Consider the following 22,204-nt stretch of genomic DNA (forward strand, 5'->3'; position numbering starts at 1 on the left):
TTCTTCCTCTACCTACTGAAATATTTTCAATGTACCACTTGTAGGTTGTGCTTAATTATCATCACTTCAATACACAAAATTAAATGAAAGTAAATGCGGAGAATAATATTAAAAGTTATACTAAGTGATACAGAAGACAGTGATAAATCTGTAGCATACTGTTTAACCTTAGGTTGCAAGGAGTTAAATTTTCTGTTCTTGTGTGTTTTTAACATATGCCACACTGAAATTTGGGGGTTTTCTCACAATCCCCTCCAGAAGCACCACTTATACACTGTGATGTATTTCTTGCTCATACATACATAGCCGAAACAAGCGATAATTCAAGCGAATTTGGATTCGGCTGTGTTTCTAGCATGTGTTTTGAAAGCTGAGGACCAGCGATGCCCGAGCCTGGCCCCCAGCCCCTTCCCGGCAGGTGTCAGTGTAAGGCAGCGCTGCCACGGGGAATTCAACCTCCTCCGCAGAACTTGGATGAGCAGCAAAAAAAATAAAAATATCGCCTGCTTTTCTGGTAAAGTATAAGTATTAAATATAGGAACAAACAGAAGCATTAATTTATTGCAAAAGAGTGTACAAAACTGGACCAGGATTTGGAATAGGTAAATTAAGGCTACATAGAGCTGCAGGACCAATTAAGGACCAGAGAACGTCCAAAGGTGTGACAGTATACTTACAAATTTTCACAAAATGTGACCGGCTGTGTCCAGACAGTCCTCCTGCACCCCTGAAGTTCAGTCACTTCTTCCTCCCCCTTTTCTTCAAATGTACGAGGAGGACCCCTGAGCATACAGACAGTAATATTTCATTTCAATTTTCTTTAAGATTATAAATTATTCAAAAAGAAAACCTAAGCAGCAGAATAATACTGTACCAGCAATGCTAATTTAACTTTCTGGTCTGTACACGTCATCATTCCACATTTAATTATGTGATTATATACCGTTTCCCCCCTTATTTAGTGCTCACTCTGGCAAATATTCAATATTTCTCTCAGTCTTTATAATTTTGTGTGAAATTCCCTACTTTATTTACTCCATGCAAAAACTGAGTACAGAACCACCCATTTCCCTGAAGTCTTTTATGTGGACCATATTGCTGAGTTTTCTTATAAGTACTAATTACCTTATATGCCCACTTGTCCTAGGACATAAAATTACATTATGAATCCCATTTAACAAATAAACCGAGACAGAGTGATATATCCCAAAACACAAAGAATTGCACAATGAAGAGTCTGTTAGAAGGAGAGGACATGCCCAACTTCACTTAGTCCTCTGGAGGAGTTGGGGGTTTTTTTGTTTGTTTAGGGCACTGGCCACTTCCAGTGTAAATCCAGGACTGTTCTTACAGGCAACAAACTCACAGCACGAATGTCTGTCACCCTCTGAAAACTAGTTACCTGCACACAGACTGAAGAGGCCCTGTGCTACAAGATTCTTATCTTTACATATCATGTATTGACAGACGTAAATAAACAATGCTTATACAAACATTTCCCAAATAACAAATGTTGAACCCTGCAACTTAGCTTTCTAATATGTTGGATTATTTGTATTAGTTCTTTCATTTTATTAAAAACAAAAGCATTAATAAATGCCTTCAGACAAAGTATGCTTATCAGGATTTAAATCTGAAAGTGCCGGGTTGATAGCCGTCAGCACTCCTATCACTAGCTGAGCAGCACCAAAAGCACCTAAAGATAACTGTAATCTGTTGGTCCAAATGCTGAAGGGGAATACCTGCATAGCCTCACATTAAAGCACAGCAAAAACCAAAGTTACGGCACGTTCTTGGGTATATGCAGCGTCCTGTGCATGTTGCATGTCCCATCTCTTAAATATTAACTAACTGCCTTAGTAGTTAAGTAGCCAGGAGACCGGTACTGGAAGCCACGAGAGGGGTGTCCATCTGGCCAGCACTGCTGCGGACACTTTGCTCCTTCTCGTAGCGATAGTGGTTTAGTCAACACCTGGATTCTGTCTTTCTCCAAGAGGTGCTAGCTTACTGCATGCTGCTAATGCTGCCTTGGTAGGCTGACCATCTGGGAACGGTTCGGGAATTTTGCCGTGCTATCAGAATTACGCTGAACAATGTGAGAGTGGCAAAACAGTGTCTTCTAACAAAATAGCAAGAAATATCTCTCTGCACTTTTATTGCCAGAATGCCCTTAAGGTTCGGGACATCAAAGGTAGATAAGAAAAGCTCTTTCATATTGGAAAGCCCCGAAGATGACTATCAGCTTCCCTTATCTGCCAGTAAGTGCCCAATGACCTATTATCTCTCCTTCATACTGTGTGTGCTGAACCAAGAGCTTTTCTTTTTTGGAAAAGCGGGTTTTGGGCTAGTTTTGGAAAACCACTGTCAGGGCTGCCAGACCAAAGAAAACATTTAAAAAATAATCTGGGGAAATTCAAAGGCAGACAATATCTCTGATGTTATTTCTAAACATTTTCCAAGCCACAATCTCTTTTCCTATGCCTACCTCTCACTAGATGCAAGATGAGAAAACACAGAAAATACTAGACCACATCATTTGAAATATTGAAAGCCATGCCAAAACTTCTGCCATTAAGTGATTTATAGATAATAAACCAATAGATATGTTATAGATGTTAAGGAAGTTCCTCTAGGTTAGCTGCTTACTTCACACAGCCTGGTCAAAATTTACTGTTTTCATGGTACTTTTAAAGAAAAAAAGGGCTTCTTTCTTAAGCTCTTTGATTTCCTTGTTATAATCAAGATTTTTAAAATTTATTTCAGTTAATATGATTATAAACCAAATAAACTGACTTTTAAAGCAGCCCTGGTTCAAGCATATGATCAAATGTGGAATAATTACATCAAATGAAATGACGACTTCACTGATTCTGGTATTTTTTTCTATAGCACTTTCATGCTTATATGAACTAAATATAGTGCTTAATACATTTTCTTATAATATAAAACTGTGGCAATATTTTTAACATCTTTTGCATGAAAGCATTCATAATAAAGTATTATTTTTTAATGTTATATGTAGTATATAAGAAACAAAAATGGTGCAATTTTGTAGCCTTATTTCTACATAAAGGATAGAATAATTTATAGGATTTATTAAGGCTGTAATTATTAAAAACTCAAGGCAAGTTAAAAACTCAACTGTCATTTAATTTATGGAATGTGAGCTCACATTGCCTACAGGTAGCACACAGAAATGTTTATTTTGGGAAATCTAGTAAAAAGAGTTTGGAGTTATTTCTAAATGCTAACATTATGCAACATTTGCATTTCTGCAAATAAAACTCACTGTTTTTTATGTTGTATTGCAATAAAATCAAGACACACATTGTGAACAAGACTTTCAGACCAATTAGGCATACAATTACATGTGCAGAAAGCATGCACAATTGTGCAGCTAATTTGTGCATGAAATTACTTTGATTGCACATACTAATTGGATAAATGTGTGTGCAAATGCCAGTAGTCATTTGTGCTAGCAATTATCCAATGCGCATACATAGTCATGGCAACTGCATGCATAAATTAGATGCAGTCTTCCATACCTAACTGGTCTTGGTTTTTAATAAGAAATCCCTTTTTTTTTCTTCTACCAGGTCACTCGGACACAATACTTTTGGAAATTCCACACTTATTTCTTACCTAGATGAGCCAAAGCAATGAACATCAGCATAACCAAGTAATCTGGTTTTTTAATCAACAAGAAAAGGAAAAGAAGGGAGTTCTTTTCTAGACATATAATACCTTATATCTTCCTTTGATAAGGGAGAAGAAATATAAAGCAGTATAAACACAACAGGAACATGTAAATATACTTTCATGACACTTACCTGAATAAGAATTACAAAATTTGTTTGTAGTTTGTAATTTAAAAAATAAGTAAGTGTAAAAAGTCTTCTGTATTCACATGGAAGTTTTAGGTAATTCTTTCAGACATGACTACCATGCTTGCACACTTAAGTTCAGTGTTCACAATCTTCATTGTTAAAATGAAAATAATTTCTTCCATTTAAAAGCAATGGATTCGAGTTAAAATATATATATCCATCCATCCATCTAAGTAGGAGCCCAAATCCTGAATGAATCCTTAAAAGAAACAATTGTTTACATTCTTTCAAATATAAAAAGCTCTTTAAACACACATAGATAGTAGGAAAAAGGTCTTTCAGTGAGAATGGGCTATTCAAAGAAGTCTAGTGGAGTTTGAAATTCAATGGGAGAAAGGTACCATAAAGTCCTTTACAGCCTTGGAAAATCCTAATCTAAACAGATATTGAGCAGCAAAGAAAAAAAAAAAGTGTAAGGGTGAAGTTTGGGCAAACTCAGTATTATGAATCTACCAAGGATACTAAATTGAGTGCTTACAAAGCAGTCTCAGGAATTTTAAAGATATTTTTTCTTCAGTCGAACAAGTTTATTTTGCTAGCAGAATGTATGTTATTATGAGTCTATCTTATAAATGAGTAAAGCAGCTTCCTCCCTCAATTATTGTCTTCAGTTCTGGTCACACTCTTTCAAAAAAACGATGTAAAGAACAGACCAAAGGACTCTACAGAAGAGCAACAAAAATTATCAAAGCTATGGAAAAAAATATGAGAGTGAAAAATAGGACATTTTTCTTTAAAGTCAAGATGAGTAAGAGAAGACATGATAAAAAGATAAAATAGCGAAACATTTAAGAAGGTAAATTAAGTGCTTCTGTTTACTCTCATGCAGAAAATTGAAAGGAAGTTATAAAACCCCACTCTTCTTAAACAAAACTAAACTATAAATAATCTGTGAAATGCACTGTGAACAGATATCACAAGAAACAAGGATCTTACTACTATTAACATGGAACTACACATCTCTAAAAATTGCTAACAACTGCAATTGTACCAATTAATTTGTAGGAAGGTTTTTTCCCCAAAACCAAAAAATCTTCATCTCTTCAAGATAATTTTTTTGTTAGAATATGATTACAAGATATCCTTCTAACAAAAACCATGTATGTACTTAATAGAAAGCGTTTCTCTGAAATGTTGTCTCCACACAAATTCTACTCTGGGTGATCAGCATCCTGGTAGCTCCTCACCTAAGGCTTTCAGAGAAGCTATGCACCTAATTCACTACCTTGATGTTAAAAGTAACGTCTTACACGTATTTATAAAGATCCAAAAAAACACATCTGCAGATTTCAGGATGGAAGCATCAGATACCAGCTGTGATTGACAACAGGATACTACAATACACGAAAGAGTCATATAATCAAGAATGACAATTGTAATCTACTAGTAGTTTGTCTCCTCAGTGGATTTTTTTTTTTTTTTAAAGTAGTGGCTTATATCATTGTACATTCTCCCCTCCCTATTTCTAGCCTCTTTTCATTCTGCCTCCCAACATTGTCTGATAATGCTCTGCTTAACACAAAAGTATTTATTTTACCTTTCAGGTAATTAGAAAACACGCTCTCTTTTGGAGTTATCTTAAAGGTCAAAGAAGTTAGGCTAGGCTACCTTAGAATCTGATGTAACATGTTTCCATCACGACCTGTCAACAATCCTTATGCCTAATACACAACAGTTTCAAGACACAGACATATTCCATCTTTTTATAAACCATAGCTTTCAGCATTACTTTAAAAAAGCTGGAGATCTGAACCAAAACTAAAGTCTTAATCTTCTGTGTAGATGTCACTAAATCTAAAGTTTCACTGAAAAAAAAAAAATCACTCTAATCCTGTAGTGACTAAAGAGCTCAAGAATTCCAGGAACACACAACAAGCTTTTGCTTACGTGGAAGGCTATATGCCATTCATGAGGAAAAAGTGACATCTTTGAACTTCAGAACAAATAATTTCATTGCATAGTTTAGTACAGTAATAGCAGCAGGGTGTTTGAATCCACTGGAAAAGCACTGATCATAAGTAATTTGTCTGATAATCATATGGTGGTAATCAGTATATCCATACAAAATTTATTATATTACTGTACGCTAGCAGAGATTAATAGTCAGCAGGTACTTACAGCAATTAAATATTCTTGTGGTTGGATTTTTTCATTTCTCTGAATTAGTGGTTAAGGACAGTGTAGCTGTCAAAGAAGATTTGAAAATATAGGAAAGCATAATGATGAGCTAGCTATCATTCCTAAATTATATATGTCCTTAGAACTAGATCTAACCTGAAAAGCTTAGAAAATGCCTTTTATAAACTAAGTGAAAACTTGTAAAAAAAACCCCCCTTACGTAAGAAATACAGAATCAAGGTTTATGATCAAGACTCAATGCACTAACATTCTTAGCACTCACTGAGGAAGGAAAAAAAAATCTACATTGCTAAACACCTTTAAAATTCTACTGTTAAAGACAGAATGAAAGAACTAGAAATAGCCTAAAATGACATCTAATAGCCACTGCTTTTCTGGAAGAAAAAAAACCCCACAACCTAAAAACAACCCCCAAACTCACTCCACAGTTAGAAATATTAACCTCTTTCATACCTGATAATGCCTCGGCATATTGTTATCTCTTGTGCTATGAAAAATAACTAAAAAATGTTTTCTAAACATTTTCTCCAAACCATTCATGGTGCTATAGACCTTCTGCTACATCGCCCTGCATGCATTTCTTACGCAGGCTGTAGAGTTCTGGTCTATCCTTGTAAGAAACCTGCCCCATATTGCTGATTATTTCACTGTCTTAAAACTTTCCTGGGTTTCCAAAATCAGGAAGTAAGGGTATTTCTGAACCAAGACATATGTGAACTCCATAACTAGTAAGGCCTTACTTTAGCAGAAGGGTGCCTTCGTTTTTTGTTTTCTGTTTCTTAAGTTTTACGTTTCTCTTCAGGAGCGGCCCCTGAGCACAGCCGCAACACTGAGCTGATGCTTTCAAAGAAGTATCAAGTCCTCTGTCTTGACTGGTTAGAACTGAGTCACAACAACCATCCTGAAAATTTACTTCATGTTCTCCCTCCCACATACACGTTTATTTCAAGTGTTTTTTCCTTAAGTTGAAAACTCTTGATTTTGTGGCCTATGCAGTGGTAAATCTGTGGGCTAAAGCTAGCCTCTGATACCTAAGATACCTAAATCGCATGCGATTTTGGGCAGGTCACAACCTCCTTGTTGAGTTTTCTGTCCTCACAAACAGGGATATCAGCCCTATTTATGAGGTTTGCAAGCGTGCATCATCCCACAGATGTGTACTAACAACAGTATTATAAAAATACTATCAAACTACAACCTATGCGATGTATCAAGCTCCATAATGTTGAAAGGAGGTGGGAGAGGAGGTATTTGGATTTTGATAGCTTTTATATCATAATAAAGATGGAGGGATAGCAGTTTTGGAACTTGTTGATATGCATGGAACTCCAGAAGCTCCTGTTCTTTCACTGCATTGCATCTATCATGGCTGTTCTCTTTCCAAGACATAGAAAAATGATTCAGCAGAAATTGAAGTTCCTCATTTCTATGCTGCAAGGGCTCATATTCATTTTCAGGGCAGTTCACAGCCTCAGAAGGATAGTTGTTGTTAGCATGGACCATTCCTGAAACCTGAGATGCCCTGCTGAGGACACTCCATCAACAAAATCACAGTTGTCCTGCTCTTGGGTAAGTGATGTCCTGCTGTCCTCACAGCCTATTAGATTGCCCCAAGAAAATGTGTCCCATGTCACTTAGTGCTTCTGAACTCTGAATTTTGAGTTGCTTGCTGCCATCAGGTGTAACACAGTTCTCTTCCTTTTTTCTCCAGATGGCAGTATTCCCTACCTACAGTGGAGAGAGGACTCTGAAATAGTCTCTTACTGGTAGAAAGAACCTTTTAAAATGTTCAAAATTCTTATACCTTTACTTGAAAACGTACGTATTACAACCTCTATCCAGTTCTAGCAGAAATAGCAAAGAAAAATTCAATCCTCCAGCACCAATTACAAAAAACTAGTGGTTTGGGGTTGTTTTTTTTAAACAGACTAATTTTTAACATTCCTTCCATGGAAATAATGTGAAACAACAGATGTAGTTAAAATAAATGTCACAGATAGATCTTCTAACTATTTATAACTAGAGCTGCAGTCATTGTTTTTCTTGAATTTTGAACTTTAAAGTGCTTGCACAGAAAAGACAGACTACGCATCTTGGGTTCTAGTATTATGTTTTCAGTCCAAAAGACCGAAAGAGTATGGAGAATTTGAAAGCAAACCCCTCCACTGTTTTGTATTCAGAGAACTTAATATTTCTCTCTTAAGTTTCTGTCCTGAGCCATAATTTTGTATGTATCCAGCTTCAAGTCTGACTACATTTTAGTATTTAATATATATTTCCAGAGGAAAAAAATTCAAGTGGTATAAAATGACATAGGAGTCCTCAGAGCCAAAAGTCATCTTTAGCAGTAGATACAAAACTAAAAAATATTACAACAATAAATGATCTAAATGACTATTTTTCTTACATTCCAGTTTACGCAGAGCTTGCTTCTTTATGCAATCTCAGTGGAAAGAATAAAAGGAGAGGAGAGGGCTATGGTTCAGTTTAGCTTCACTTCAGTGACTGCTGTTTCTCATTTAACAGAAAATCTCTCTCAATTCTGCCTAGTTTCTTGCACTCTTTTATGTCCATCAGCTCTTTTTCAGTCTAAGTAAAAACAGTTTTGTAGGCTGTTGTAAAAGAGATTAAATCACCACAGCAAATAGTTTGGGCATTTTCCCTTCGACTCCTCCAATATCTCCTGAGAGACTGCTATTTTTGAGGCACTTGTTTTTCTCCACCCATTTTGCAGCATACCTTTTCAGTAAATTAACCAATAAATTATACCACATCTCTGTAATCAGAACAATAATATTCAGAAATTACCACATACTTTTACCTTTAAGGGCAGAAATTCACTTTCAATGAGCTATTCCGATTTCTGCATCACAGTCATAGAATTTCAGTCGTTTATTCCGGTTATTTATTTATATGCCTTGTATGGGTGCACATACTTTACAGAAAGGAAACTCAGTCTTTTTCCAAAGACTTTTTGAAAGAGAAAAGCCATCACCTTCTCTGGTTGCTTGTTTCACAGTTTTCAAGTATGAATTTAATTTGCTTGAGGTTCTGGTCCTTGTTGTGTTTGCACCGAAGAGACTTTAGTACACAGACCTTGATCCAATGAAGTTACCTGTACACTAACAGTTATCCTATTAAGTTATTTTTTTAGTAGCTCAGCAAGCCAACCTTGGAATCTCTAATTTACAGGTGTTTTTCTAGTTTGACTCATATTTGAAGCTCTTCTCTAAGTTCTGTAAATTCTTCAACATTGTTTACAATTTAAATACTAGAACTAAAGAGAACACACTGCAGAATCAAAAATTAAAACACAGTAACCTCAGCAGCGCACAAAGTAATTTTTGTATTATTATCAAATTTGGGATATCCTATATTACACAGCATTTTCTGGGAGTTTCTGTTGAGTCATTTACCACTATTCTCTTTAAAGCCTTTTCAAAGTCACTTCCTTCCTGGACATGGTGTCCATTCCCGACTTATAACCTATTTTCCCTGTTCTACAAGAATACCTTTGACTACAGCAGCATTAACATGTAGTTTATTATAATGGCCAATGCTTACCATTACAAGCTGTATTACTATGCATAATGGCTCTGTCCTTGTCAATGCTTATTAAGCCATAATCATTTTGTCAGTGGCAAATGTTCTGAGTGGTAGTACAATATTTATGTTACATTATTGATAAGAATATTGAAGAACATAATACTTTTGTACCCTGCCAGAAATACTGCCTTTCAAAGACTATTTCCCATTGTTAGCTCCTTTGTGAGGTCTCTTAGCTGATTTAAATCCATTTTACATGTGTTCTATTCATAATAGTCTCATAATCCATTGTGTTCTAGCCAAGCCAACAGCTTACATCTGAAGTATATATTACATCTGTACAAATACCTTTATGAACATTAATCTTGAAAAATGATGTAAAATTCATCTGATGATACTTGTCATCCATAATACAATGCTGACTGTCAAATGGAATGGAATTTCCTACAAAGTTTTTCTTTTCCATTCTTTGCCTGGGATTAGTCAAGTTAATCAGCCAGTAATTCCAAACTAATCACAAACTCTGCCATCAAAGAAAAATAGAAATTGAGTCTGGTAGAAAAAGAGAAAATAAACACTTGGAAAATATATAATTTACAATGATGGCACTCATAAAAATTTGAAACGTAATTACTAACATTTATTTCTATTGTGTATATGTTAGATTTTAAACAAGGTGCAAAAATGAATGGATCACACTAAAGCTAAATTCTATAGGCTAAGTTTATATGGGAGTAGCACTTAAGAAGCTAACAATGCAACAAAACAAAAATGTGGAAATACTACAGACAAGACAGGTTATGTGAAATTAGGCAAGAAAAATTTTGCAAAAAGTTAGATTAAGATTTGAAAGCATTTTAAGAATAGAACCAGCTTCTTCCTAAAAAGTTCTAAACATTTCAAGAAAAGCTCATTGGAAGCAAACTCACTAAGCTCTTTCTAAAAATAGAACTGTATACAGACAAAATAGGCACTATAAATGAAATATAAATTGAACTAATACAGCACTTGTATATGCTATTCAAATTAATATTAGCTTTTTTAAAAAATAGCATTAAAAGAATTATTCATTTTAAGATGTTCCTTTCCTTTTTTGACATGCTTTCAGTTTTATATTAATCCTACTAACCTACTGCCACTTAAGTTGCTGTGTGTGATGAAACAAACCTGGTGCACAGACTGAGAGAAAATGTTTTCATATGGATAAAAATAAGATATATATTTAAGTTTGAGAATTTTGTGGTATTTTTCTGAAACATCTAAGTGTTCTTTTTCATTATCTGAATACTTACAAAATTGCTGCTGAAAAATAGAGTTAGCCAAATCCTACCCAGATGACACTACGCATCCGTGTATTTTCTCATTCTCTTTGATGAACACCGAGCAGACAACGCAGCCATCTGGTCAGGGAGAAAGAAATTGTGTAAAAATGAGATATGTGTGTGTAAATAAAAGATTGATGAATGAAGCCCTGAAAGCTGAGATGAAAGTGAAGCAGAACAGACAGGTAAATCATTCTGATACTTATGTTAGTGCTGAAATTATGTTCCTCTACTTTCTATTTTTTTTTCTGCTGACAGCAGTGCAGGTGACAAAAAATACTTTCAATTTTGCTGCTGACACAAGTGCTAGAGGTTAGCAAACTGGTTTAGTTCTACTGCTGAGAAAGCATGCTTTAGTCAGGAAGAAGAGAGAAAGTTTTGTTGCTTTATTTTTAATTACTTGCTATGTATCCACTAGTGTGCTGATGGTTATTTAGCTATGAAACTCCAGCTTCAACGCTACCTACAGAGCAATCTAGGATGGCTTGCCAAAACCAAAGCTGAGTTTAGAGAAATGTAACCGTTCTGAACCTGTTCACTTTAACTCAGACACAAAGGGCTAAATAACCTTCTTGCATAGACTTTCAGAAGTGTTTTTAAGCTAGATTCCTTCCCCAACAAGTCTCTGAATTTTCTGGTGTTAAAGTATGTTTAAATAAAATATTAATTTTAGCAAAAAAAAACCCCTGAAGTAAAACCCAAGTAACTCTTTACATGCAAGCTTCACCTAAGAGCCCATTAGACTGAAAATGTAACTAGGATCTGTTTTTTCCGTATGAAAATGAAATGATGTAATATCTAATGACCAACTAGCTTAGAACCTGAAGAATCTTACTTGATTCAACTCCTACTCTATTTCAGCAGGAGATAAGCTAACTCTAAAACCCACTTGCTCTGTCATCATATAACCCAGTGCTTCCCAATCTTCCTTTTCACTACATTTATTCTCTGAGACTGCTTTTAAATGGTAAGTTTACATGTTGGCAGTGATCAAAAAGGATGGTGGTACGCAGAACATCTGTATTGCTTACTGACACATACACCAGATAGCTGTGGATGACATTTAGCAATATGAAATGCCAGAATCACAAAAGAAAATTACTTCCACAGGTGTCAATCAGTTACTGCCTCCTCAAGCTTGCATTTTCTTTTACAGTTTTTTATGCACATTTTCATCTTACAGTTAATATCAAATATTGTCTTGCTCTTGAGATGCAACATGCATACTCCTTTCATGCTGCAAAGTGTCAACAGGAAACACAGATGTCCCAAACACCTAGAAAAGCTTGCATCCTCATGAGTAGTTGCTTCGGCTTTTAAGTACGAAACCCCCTGTGCCTTAAGAATTCATTCACGTCTATGACGGGGAAATACACACCTGAGTAGATACATGCTCACAATCGATACTAGGACAGCGAATAGGCTGCACCTTGTTTTCAGTAGCTCACAATCCTGGCACATGCTGCTCAAAAACCAGAGCTGAAACAGCCCAGAACCCTACCGCAGAAGAGCAAAGTCCCTGCTCACAAACTCAACACGACTTTGAGCCACAGCTATCTTTCTGTCCTGGCCACAGCTTTTCCAAACTGCAAACATGGCATAACATTTTCCCCTCTAAAAGTAATTAAATACTTGTGAGATATGTCAGTCCAAATAAATACTGCAGCTGGTTATATTTAAAACAAAACAAACCCCCCAACAAAACTTTTTACACTTGGGAACAAACATTTACCTTATCAGCTTCCATCTAGGCATTAACATCAGTGGTAATGCAAAGCTCTCGAATAAAACATACTACAGACATCTCCTGATAGAGTGATGCTAGGAGATCACCACACAAATTACTCTAGAAATAAAAGGTATAGAGTAACATCTCTAACTTTAGCTAGAAGGAAAAAATGGGAACAATGCTTTAATCTGGGCTCTACCATTTGCTCCTTCTACAGCTGGAAGGAAATAATTTAAACTCTTCAATTTGTTTTTGCCAGTTATAAATCAGAGATACTAAAAATCAGTCATCATATTGAGACGAAAACCAAAGAATGATAAAGATGGAAAAGAAGCATAATTGTCATTAATCCCATGGACTGAAAAGGGAATACTCTCCTGAACTTCCTGGAAAAAAAAAAAAATTATTTCCTTCAAGAAAAGAAGTGGCAAAACACACAATGAACCAGTGATATGCGAGTCGCCTGGCACATTTAATGTAGCACCAAGAAGTTTATTAGACATTACTGAAATAGAGACGCAGTCACTACCTGGAAAACTCAACACAAGTTAAACGGACAAGAGGCAGGCGACAACTGAAGTAGTGACCTTAAGCCAGCCACTAAAGAGACTTGATGATCTTAGAGGTCTTTTCCAACCTTAAGATTCTATGATTCTATGAAAGTGAAGGTGACTGGAGGAAGGATGAATATTCTGGACTAAGTGACACTGAAAAGCTTGTAGCTAGACAACGCTCGAGGAAGAGAAGCTAACAGGATTTATTAAGCCAGTCTGTTGCCTCTAGGATGGCAGTGCCTAGGTTGAAAGCGGTAGCGTAGCTCAGCACCCTCTTTGCTCTTCCTCAGACTACTGTGTTCAAACATGCATTAAAAGCAGAAATGAATGAGGAACGAAGGTGTCCTCTTCCCTTACTGGGATTTCTTTCCCCTCTGAATCAAAGGAAAAAAAACCCAAACAGAACAACCAACACCCAGGCAAAACCAGCAGCTTGTCAAGCCTTTTGCTGTTTTCTTTTCCTCCTTCACAGAAAGTCTTCTCTTACCCTCCTTTTTGCTTGCAGGCACATGAAAAATATAATAGAAGCACTATGAACAAGGTTTTTTTATTTAGCTAGTTTTTGCAGAGTATACAGTAAGATGAGAAGTGGTCAAGAAGTAAACGCAGCCTTGGCAGAAGACTGAACAAGTAGAAAAACTAAGCATTGTAATCTGATAGCACACAACAGTTTCAGATCAATGTGTTTTGATGATTTTAAGCAATTGCCTTCAAAACAGAATGTGTTGTTGAAAAGGATGCTGTAAAAAACATATTTTACATTGAAAAGCTTTGTGAAATTATATAATCTGTAAAAACTGAGAAATTTGGCCTCTGTTTGCTTTCCTTCCGTTCCTCATAGTTGTTATTGCCTCATTATACAGTCATTTGTACAATGTTTTGGCAGACATTTACTATTGCATAAATTAAAGTCACTGAATCTAGTTTTGCCTACAGGTCTTTATGAAAATACCAGCAACATTTTTATTTGAATGTCAAAGTTTGTCAACCATTAAACTGATTGATTTTTCATTATGCAATTCAATAGAAGAAGCAATCTCCAGCCTGTATGCAACATTACTCTGAGAAAAATATGCATCTTTGAAAAATCCTTCCTGCTTATTCTTTAGAAAAAAAGTCTCTTCACAAAGGAACTACGTTTTAAGGCTGGCTTCATACATTTTATTCATATACTAGCAACAGATACGATGCTGTAATTCAATTCAGTGAAACAGAATGAATTCATCTGCGGTAATCCAAAAATTCCAATAATTCTTTAAAAACCTTTCCAAGTGGCTTTGTAAGAAAAATATCTATTGATTTCAATAAGAATAGGTTTAAGACCTACAGTGTAAAGCCACCATAGCATCCAAAACACCAACCAGACTCAATACGATAGAGTAAGCTCCTCCAGAGCAGCGCAGGATGAGCTTTCCTGGAGAAAGCCCCTCTCGGCCCAGCATCGTGGAGATGTCAGTCAAGTTCAGAGAACAATTTTCTTAGCTTGTTTTGTTCTTAGTCTTCTTTCCAAAAATCACCAAGGATGACAGCCACAGGAGTGCCCAGAAGAAACTCAAAACTTACCTCAAATTCTTCTAAAAATAAAAAAATTCAAAAATTTACATCCAGAGTTGCATTTAGTTTGCCCTGTGCAGGATGAACTGGTAACGGTGGTTCAAGACTTCAGCTCCTGCGGAGCTGAAAACACTACCAGTTGAACGCTGAGGTGCCGTAACAGCACCTTCCACTTGACAGCGACTGTCCTTGGCCAGAGAAGCCATTATTTATCAACTGCAAAGCTTCGAGAGATTCAGAGGAGCCACCCAAAACCCCCAGGCCTTTTTTTGTGCCATCCTGCATTGTACTGCACCAAAATTTAGTTTATTTTTTAATATTTTGTCAGGAAGGAAGTGACAAGGTCAAGTGTAATCACCTAGGAAGGAGGGGGAATTATTTCTCCCTCTGGAGTAACCAGGTATGTACTGGATAGAAGAGACTTCACGAATGCAAGGCAGATGGAAGAGGAGCCAAGAGGAGCAGGCAGCAGAGACACACAGACGCTCTTCCTCAGCGCTGCCAGCAGCCATACTCATTCCCGCTCAAATGTATTTTATTTACCTTCTATTACTTCCCACTTACTATTCAAGTATTGTTCATTGGCCCAGCACCATTAAACCTCCTCGATTATGCTTGACTCCTAGATTAAAGAGTGTAGAGCACACACTGAAAAGACCTGTTTAATTAAACGGGGACATGTTACAAAGCATAGAAAGAGCCCTACGAATATACAGAATTCAAGCTCTAAGACAATGAATTAAGTAAGAACATGTACAATATGATCACTGTATATTATATACTGTGTTTATAAGTACAGTACAAAAGGATATCAGGTGAAATACTATCCAAAAAGGCCGTATCACAATTTTAGGAGTTCCTTGAAGTGTACTTCATTCACATTTTTGTGCTTATTGATTTTTGTTACAGGTATCCCACTGCTTTTATTTAAAAACCTTTCTAGAAAAGATCATTTATGTAAATAAGATTTTACAAACGCTCAGAAAAAGGCTGTGTAGGAAAAAATCCATAGAATTCATTGTTCCTACTAAAGAGTTGACATGGATTACAAAATTCAGCAGTTATTTTGCACTTTATAACTACAAATAAAGCACACATCCATGTTTGTGGTAATAAACTGAAAGGTGAAGTGCTGCCTAATTACCTAATTTATAAGCACTACCAGAATAAAATTTGGAAAAGATTCTGATTATTTAAATTTAGTGTCATCACTCCAAACATTCGTCAGGAGGACAGTATTTCAAACTTCAGATCTCAAGTTTTCTGAGATTCCTGCTTAACTTGATCTTTTTTTTTTTTCCTTTCTCAAAGGAAAGGATGAGGTAGGCTCTACTAAAATAATAATAATAATCAATAATTTAAAAAAACCCCACGTTTAGTGCATGTAGCACTATTTTTCAGATTCACTGGACCATGGACAATGAAACTGAAAGTTAACATAAGGTTAGAGTAACTTTACCATTATTTTTAATTTAATAGCACAGTCAAAAGCACTTTACTACAAAAAAATTACGACTTTCGTTATGCCTATAAATAGGCAACCTACTGAATTATCACACAGAATGTTAATGACATTAGCATTAAGTCCTAATTAAACAATGAAGCAATATGCATTACAATCTGCCAGCAAAATATGCATAATCAGAAAAAGATTTTAAAAATAAGTATAATTTTACGTTATTTTTATTAAGCAGTAAACAAAGAGTTTGTGCTGATTGGTGGAACCTTATTGTGAAAATGTCAGAGATGGAAAAAGGGAGTTGGCTAACAAAACATCTGCTATCCCAATCACGTTGTTATAGTTATACTTGATTTTTTTCTCAGAAAATCATTTGCACCTCTACTGAAGTATTACTATCTATTTTTACAGTTATCATTAACACTGTTCATTTTCCTTCTCAAAAACATGTATTACTTTTATATTTTATTGACCTCTCAAAAGGCTTCAGAAAATATCTGTCACCATTTTACATCTTTTTACTACGACATTAAAGGGAAATGACTCAACCAAGTTCCTCGAGGAAACCAGTGCCAGAGCCAAAAATATATCCATTTCTCTTGAATACCAAGGTGAGACATTATCCACTGCTTGTTGTTACTCTTCATTGGAATACTGCTTTATCTCCCCTTCATTACATTTGTGCACACACATGCATTTTCAGACACCACTTCAGAGGACACTGGAATAGGCCACCTGAAGAGATTTGATGCAAACTGAATTTTTTCAATGTGTACTCTATGCAGCGTGCATTTTAAATGACAACTTAGCAGAGATGAGTGTGTTCTTAAAATGGAATTAAGAGGGCTGTTAGCTTTTACCACGTTCACATTTTCATTTTAGATTCAGACTAGGAGTCTGGAAAGTAATCTGAGGTCTCCTGGCTTAAGACTTCTATGGAAAGAAAATGCAAGCATCATGTACAAGTGTCACCAAAATACGTTATTTTACAATGGCTTCCTTAATAGTAGTGGTTTTGTGGTTTTGCATAAAAGCATAATATTTTTTGTCTTAAAAATGTATGATGTAATAATGAATAAATTAAGTTTTATGTTTTATTTCAGCATCCAAATATGTAGCAGGAAATTACCACGAGTTAGCTAGTAAGTTGCTGTAAGAATCGTATAGTGGATTCTCTCTAAATAATCTATAGTCTAAGAATTATTCACTGAAGGTCCTTATCTAGGGCTTACACAAATTTTTGCACAGGAAAAAAGGCTGAATTCACTGGATAATTTATTCACAACAAAGGACTCAACCATGACTTGCAGTGACTTTCACGCTACTGAAAAGTTCCCAGAGCAGTGAAATGTTTTGTTACATTGGTCTGACAGCTGGTCTCTCATCATGATTAAATGGCTTTCCCTTGGGTGAGCTCCAGAAATATGCTCGGGTTTGAAACAGAAGAGAGTCAGAATTCCACATTAGCCATTACAAAGTTTCTTATGTACTCAGAGTCTAAAACATAGCACAGGAGTGTTTGGAATTGTGATTTTTTTTAAATTTTTTTTTGAGAGAAGACTCTTGAAAGCCATCCTTTTCTGGACTCAAGTTTCCAGTGTAATGTCAGCCACTAATTAAAAAACTTGTTCCTCAGTCTGGACATTCAACTCTGGTACAGAATACTAGCTTACCAACAAACACCACACTGGTTTTATGGCTTGTGAACTAGGCCTTGAGGTACCAGTGAACTGCAAGCTAGTGCAACATTATCCAGATGTTTTATCATTGTGCTAATATGACTTACTAACCTAACAGCTTCAGGATCGAGACAACCATCACTTCCAACAGAGAAGCATTTCTTAGTCCAGCTCCATGCTTCAAGCAAAAGAAAAGGAATGAGATAAAGCTACCAGTACTCAACTAGACAATAAGCTTCCTGAAGCTGGAGCAGCAAAAAAGCAGCTATAAAAGCTGAAGCCACACCTGTTGGCCTCCCGTGGTTATTGGTATCATGCAGTAACACCTCAGAAGAGAAGCCTCCTTTGTTTAAGAGGACAGATGGAGCATCCATAGCCCTTGGCATGCCCCACTTAAGTAAGTCTTAGCCATATAGAATGGACGAACAGCACTAATGCCTTCTCAGAGACCCAAATGTATTATGAATTACGAGGCGGCACTTCAGAAGGAAGTATGACATCCTAAAAGTGTGATGTTCAGCACATCTTCCTTGCACCATGCCTCTTACGGTAATCAAATTAGACTGTCACTAAGAAAGTATTTTAGTTCTACTTGATGCTTAAATCAGAGTAAAAAAAATTCTGACAGGTAACAGGAAAAACTAAAATTAGGTGAAGTATACTAATGACTTCAGTGTACTGGCCAGTTATAAAACTTGCAGCACTCTCAAAGAAGCTTCTCCCCGAGATTGAGAAGACACCTACATAAAACTGCCACTTGAGCAGCATTACATGCGCTGCGAGTCAACTACTGTCTACGCAACCATTGTTTACTCAAATACATCTGGGGCTTGATATACACTCAGGTTGATACCGTCCATCTTTTTGTCAATGTATGCAAGTAGCGTAAAATATATTGTCTGTTGGAATTGTGACAGGAAGAGTATTTTCTATTAAAGTCTCTTCTGATCAGAACTCCCATGCAGCCGATGACTGCATCTTCCTGATACTTCACTGTCAACTTTCTAAATCTCCAATGTCATTGAGATTTACAACATTCCTGCCTGGCTCCCCATCCAGATTTTGAAGAACCAGTCACTCTTATAAACAGGAACTGGCAGCCTGTAAATAAACATAATAGTGGAATTTCTAATAAACTCTACTTCCACCAACAGTGATTTTTTTGCTATATATGAGGCTGACGACATGAATTCCACATGGCTGACCATTTCCTACTACTTACCTCTACAGCTGAAAGTATCCTTCTATGCTTTTTATCACATTAGAAAAGTTACTCTTGAAATCATACACATCTAAGTAAAGATTTCCATCAGATTACTGAAGCAATCTTACTATTAAGGTGGGTTGCAATAAATAAATATTCTGTATCAGTGTCTCAAACTTCCAGTGTCACAACTACTTCTACATCTTACCAAAGATACTTTGCATTACTACTTACCCAAGGAATGCAAGCAACTGCCTGCCACAACTCTCCCACATATTTTTGACAGTTTTGGTAATAGCAGGTAATTCTAACTTTTGGACTTTCTATAGTGGTTGATTTCTGCAAAAGTTTAAATGATAAACTTTTATCAATTAAAAATTTTGTCATAAGATATATATACACACACACAAAGCTAATTAATGCTATTTGAAAAAATCTGTTAAGAATTGCATATACACACAGAGAGAAATCAATTAAGTTTCATGATGTGATCTCAATAACTGGCTCCCTTAATTGGTAAATTAGTAACTGCATTAATTGCAGTCACAGAATCTTAAGGAAAAATAACAAAGGGCATCAACAGCAGACAACGCACCAAAATCTGCAGAGCATATTGATAATTAATGAGTGAAGAGAACATTCATGATAGCAGAAAAGCTAGAATAGACCTCTGGAGCAGTTTTGGGTAGTTCTGACACCAGAATTTTTACTTTTTAGGGGGATGACTTGGAACTGTTCTTTTCCTTAAGGGAGAGTTTTTTGTTTTTCAGGGGAGCCACTTTATGTTACCACTGAATGAAATTCAATTTCCATAGCAGACAAATTGATAGAAACTATCATAAAGAAAGAACTAGTAGATATGAACGAGCATAATATTGGGAAAGAATTAACAAGGCTTTCATGGAGAAAAGCCGTGTCACACAAATCTACAAGTTTTTGAGGAGTCTAATTTGATGGATACAGAATATCCAGGTTATAGTGATGCTAGCCTTCCCTGAAACTTCTGACAAGATCCCTCAAAGACACTTAAAAACCACCAAACCTGACCAGCACAGGTAAAAAGAAGCTACTATTGACTGACAGCTAGCAAAAAAAGAGGAATCATCTCAAACCTGTGCTGCTGAATAATTTCATAAATTATGTTAAGAAAAGAGGTGATAAAATTTGCTACTGATATAAAATTTTCAGGTAAGTAAAAACCTAAAATGTACTGCAGAGGATTATATACAAGATCTACAGTAGCTGACAGAGCAGCAAAATACACAATACAGAATGGATAAATATACCCACAGATAAACAAATCAATAACACTCTTATTTGTACTGCAAAGTCCTCAGTGCATGTGCTGGGTATTACTCCATTTATATGTTATTCCATTCTTGGTTAGTTGTTGTTGCCTCATTTGACAATACACAAATATATTTTTTCCCCTGGAGTCCATAAACTGTTAGAAATGGTGTAGAAATCTCACAGAGCATAAGGGGAAATAAAAGTGCAAGACTCAGTTGATCTCAGAGCATGAATGTTACGACAAACAGCCCCCATTTTATCCCTATTTCCATGTATGTCTGCCTCTCTTCTTTCCACCACCCCAGGAAAGTGGGTAATTCGAGTTTCCTACTCCCAGCATGGAAAAGTGTTGAAGAAATGGATTTTATCCTTTCAACAATTGATATTATGGATTGCAAGTGACCTAGTCTCTTATTGTGTGAAAACAGTATTTTAATACTTCTGACTTGTCATTAATCAATACATTACTGGCAAATTGTTCTTGACATTAAGCTGCTGCAGCTCACATTGCTGATGCAAAAAGATTTGGAGAGGAGAGACCAGGGGCCTAAAGGACATCGAGGCAAATGCAGACATGCAACCTCCTGGATACAGAAAGTGAAATTGATACTAGCTACATAAAAAGAAACATGTAGAGGAAATCTGACGAGATTTGTGAATGTATGGAAAATATAAAAGATAAAAACCCTGAGAATTCCCCCAGTCCTCTTCAGAGCATTTCAGTGAGACGGCACAAAGCACATGCTCCATCACATTTCCACACCGGAGCTGACAGTGCCTGGATGTTTCTGAAACAGCAAGTTTAACACGAAGATTTTTTTTTTTTTCCAGGGGTCAATTTTCCCATTGATGCAAGGAGGATTTACACATGCAAGTCCCATTAACATTAACAGGAGTTACCGACATAAATCCCCCTGCAATGATAGGAGAAAAGACCCCATAGTCTGCAAGGATCCAAGTTCTAATGATTACCTGTCAAATGGCCCTAAGCATCATCATCACCAGAAAAAGCAGACGTAGCAGTTTCATGGCTGAAAATACTTCCAAAGGAACAGTAACTAATTGCAGTCATACAGATAAGGCAATACAACAGCAGAAGGGAAAATGGCATAAAATTGACTGTTTGAATATTAAGGGTTAATCCAATTAACCAAGTTAAAAAGAAAGTACTCATTAAAAAAGGAATTCAAACATATCAAAGCACTCCTTAGGAAAAAAAGGTGTGAATATTGTATGAGCTCCAAGGTGCTTGAAGGATAATACAGCTACTTGTTTAAAAATTCAATTAACCTTATCTTTCTTTAACTTGATTTATTAATAATCCTACAGATAAATTGCCAGTTTTTAAAAAGTCATGTTATCTTTTGAATACATCCTGTATGACAAGCCTTAAAAACTACTTCAAATAAGCCTAACCCTCACTTTCTACGCTTAAATCATTTAAAGCAAGAACAAAATGCAGCTCAGTATTTCTGTAAAATACGAAGATCAACAGTTTTATCTACTGCTATTGCAAGTGAGCTATTGGGTACTCAAGTACCATAGGAAAAACATTTTATGTTTCCATTCACCATACGAACGAGACCTGAAAACAGTTTTTAAGCAATCAATGTAGTGTAAAGTCATAGCCTACAACTTGTAGATTATTCCATCTTACCTAAAATCAAATGTGCAATATTTCCAAACTTTGCTTCACATGGACAGGAAGCACTAAGATGCTACTTTATATAAACTTGCCAACTTATATAAACATACTGTCACAGACGTAAACTTCAATCTTATTACAGACGTTGACCTGATGAAAGTAGACAACAGAATTATCAGGAAAACTCGGCTAACAA

Source organism: Grus americana, chromosome 12 (assembly GCF_028858705.1).
Source record: "Grus americana isolate bGruAme1 chromosome 12, bGruAme1.mat, whole genome shotgun sequence".
Lineage (NCBI taxonomy): Eukaryota > Metazoa > Chordata > Aves > Gruiformes > Gruidae > Grus > Grus americana.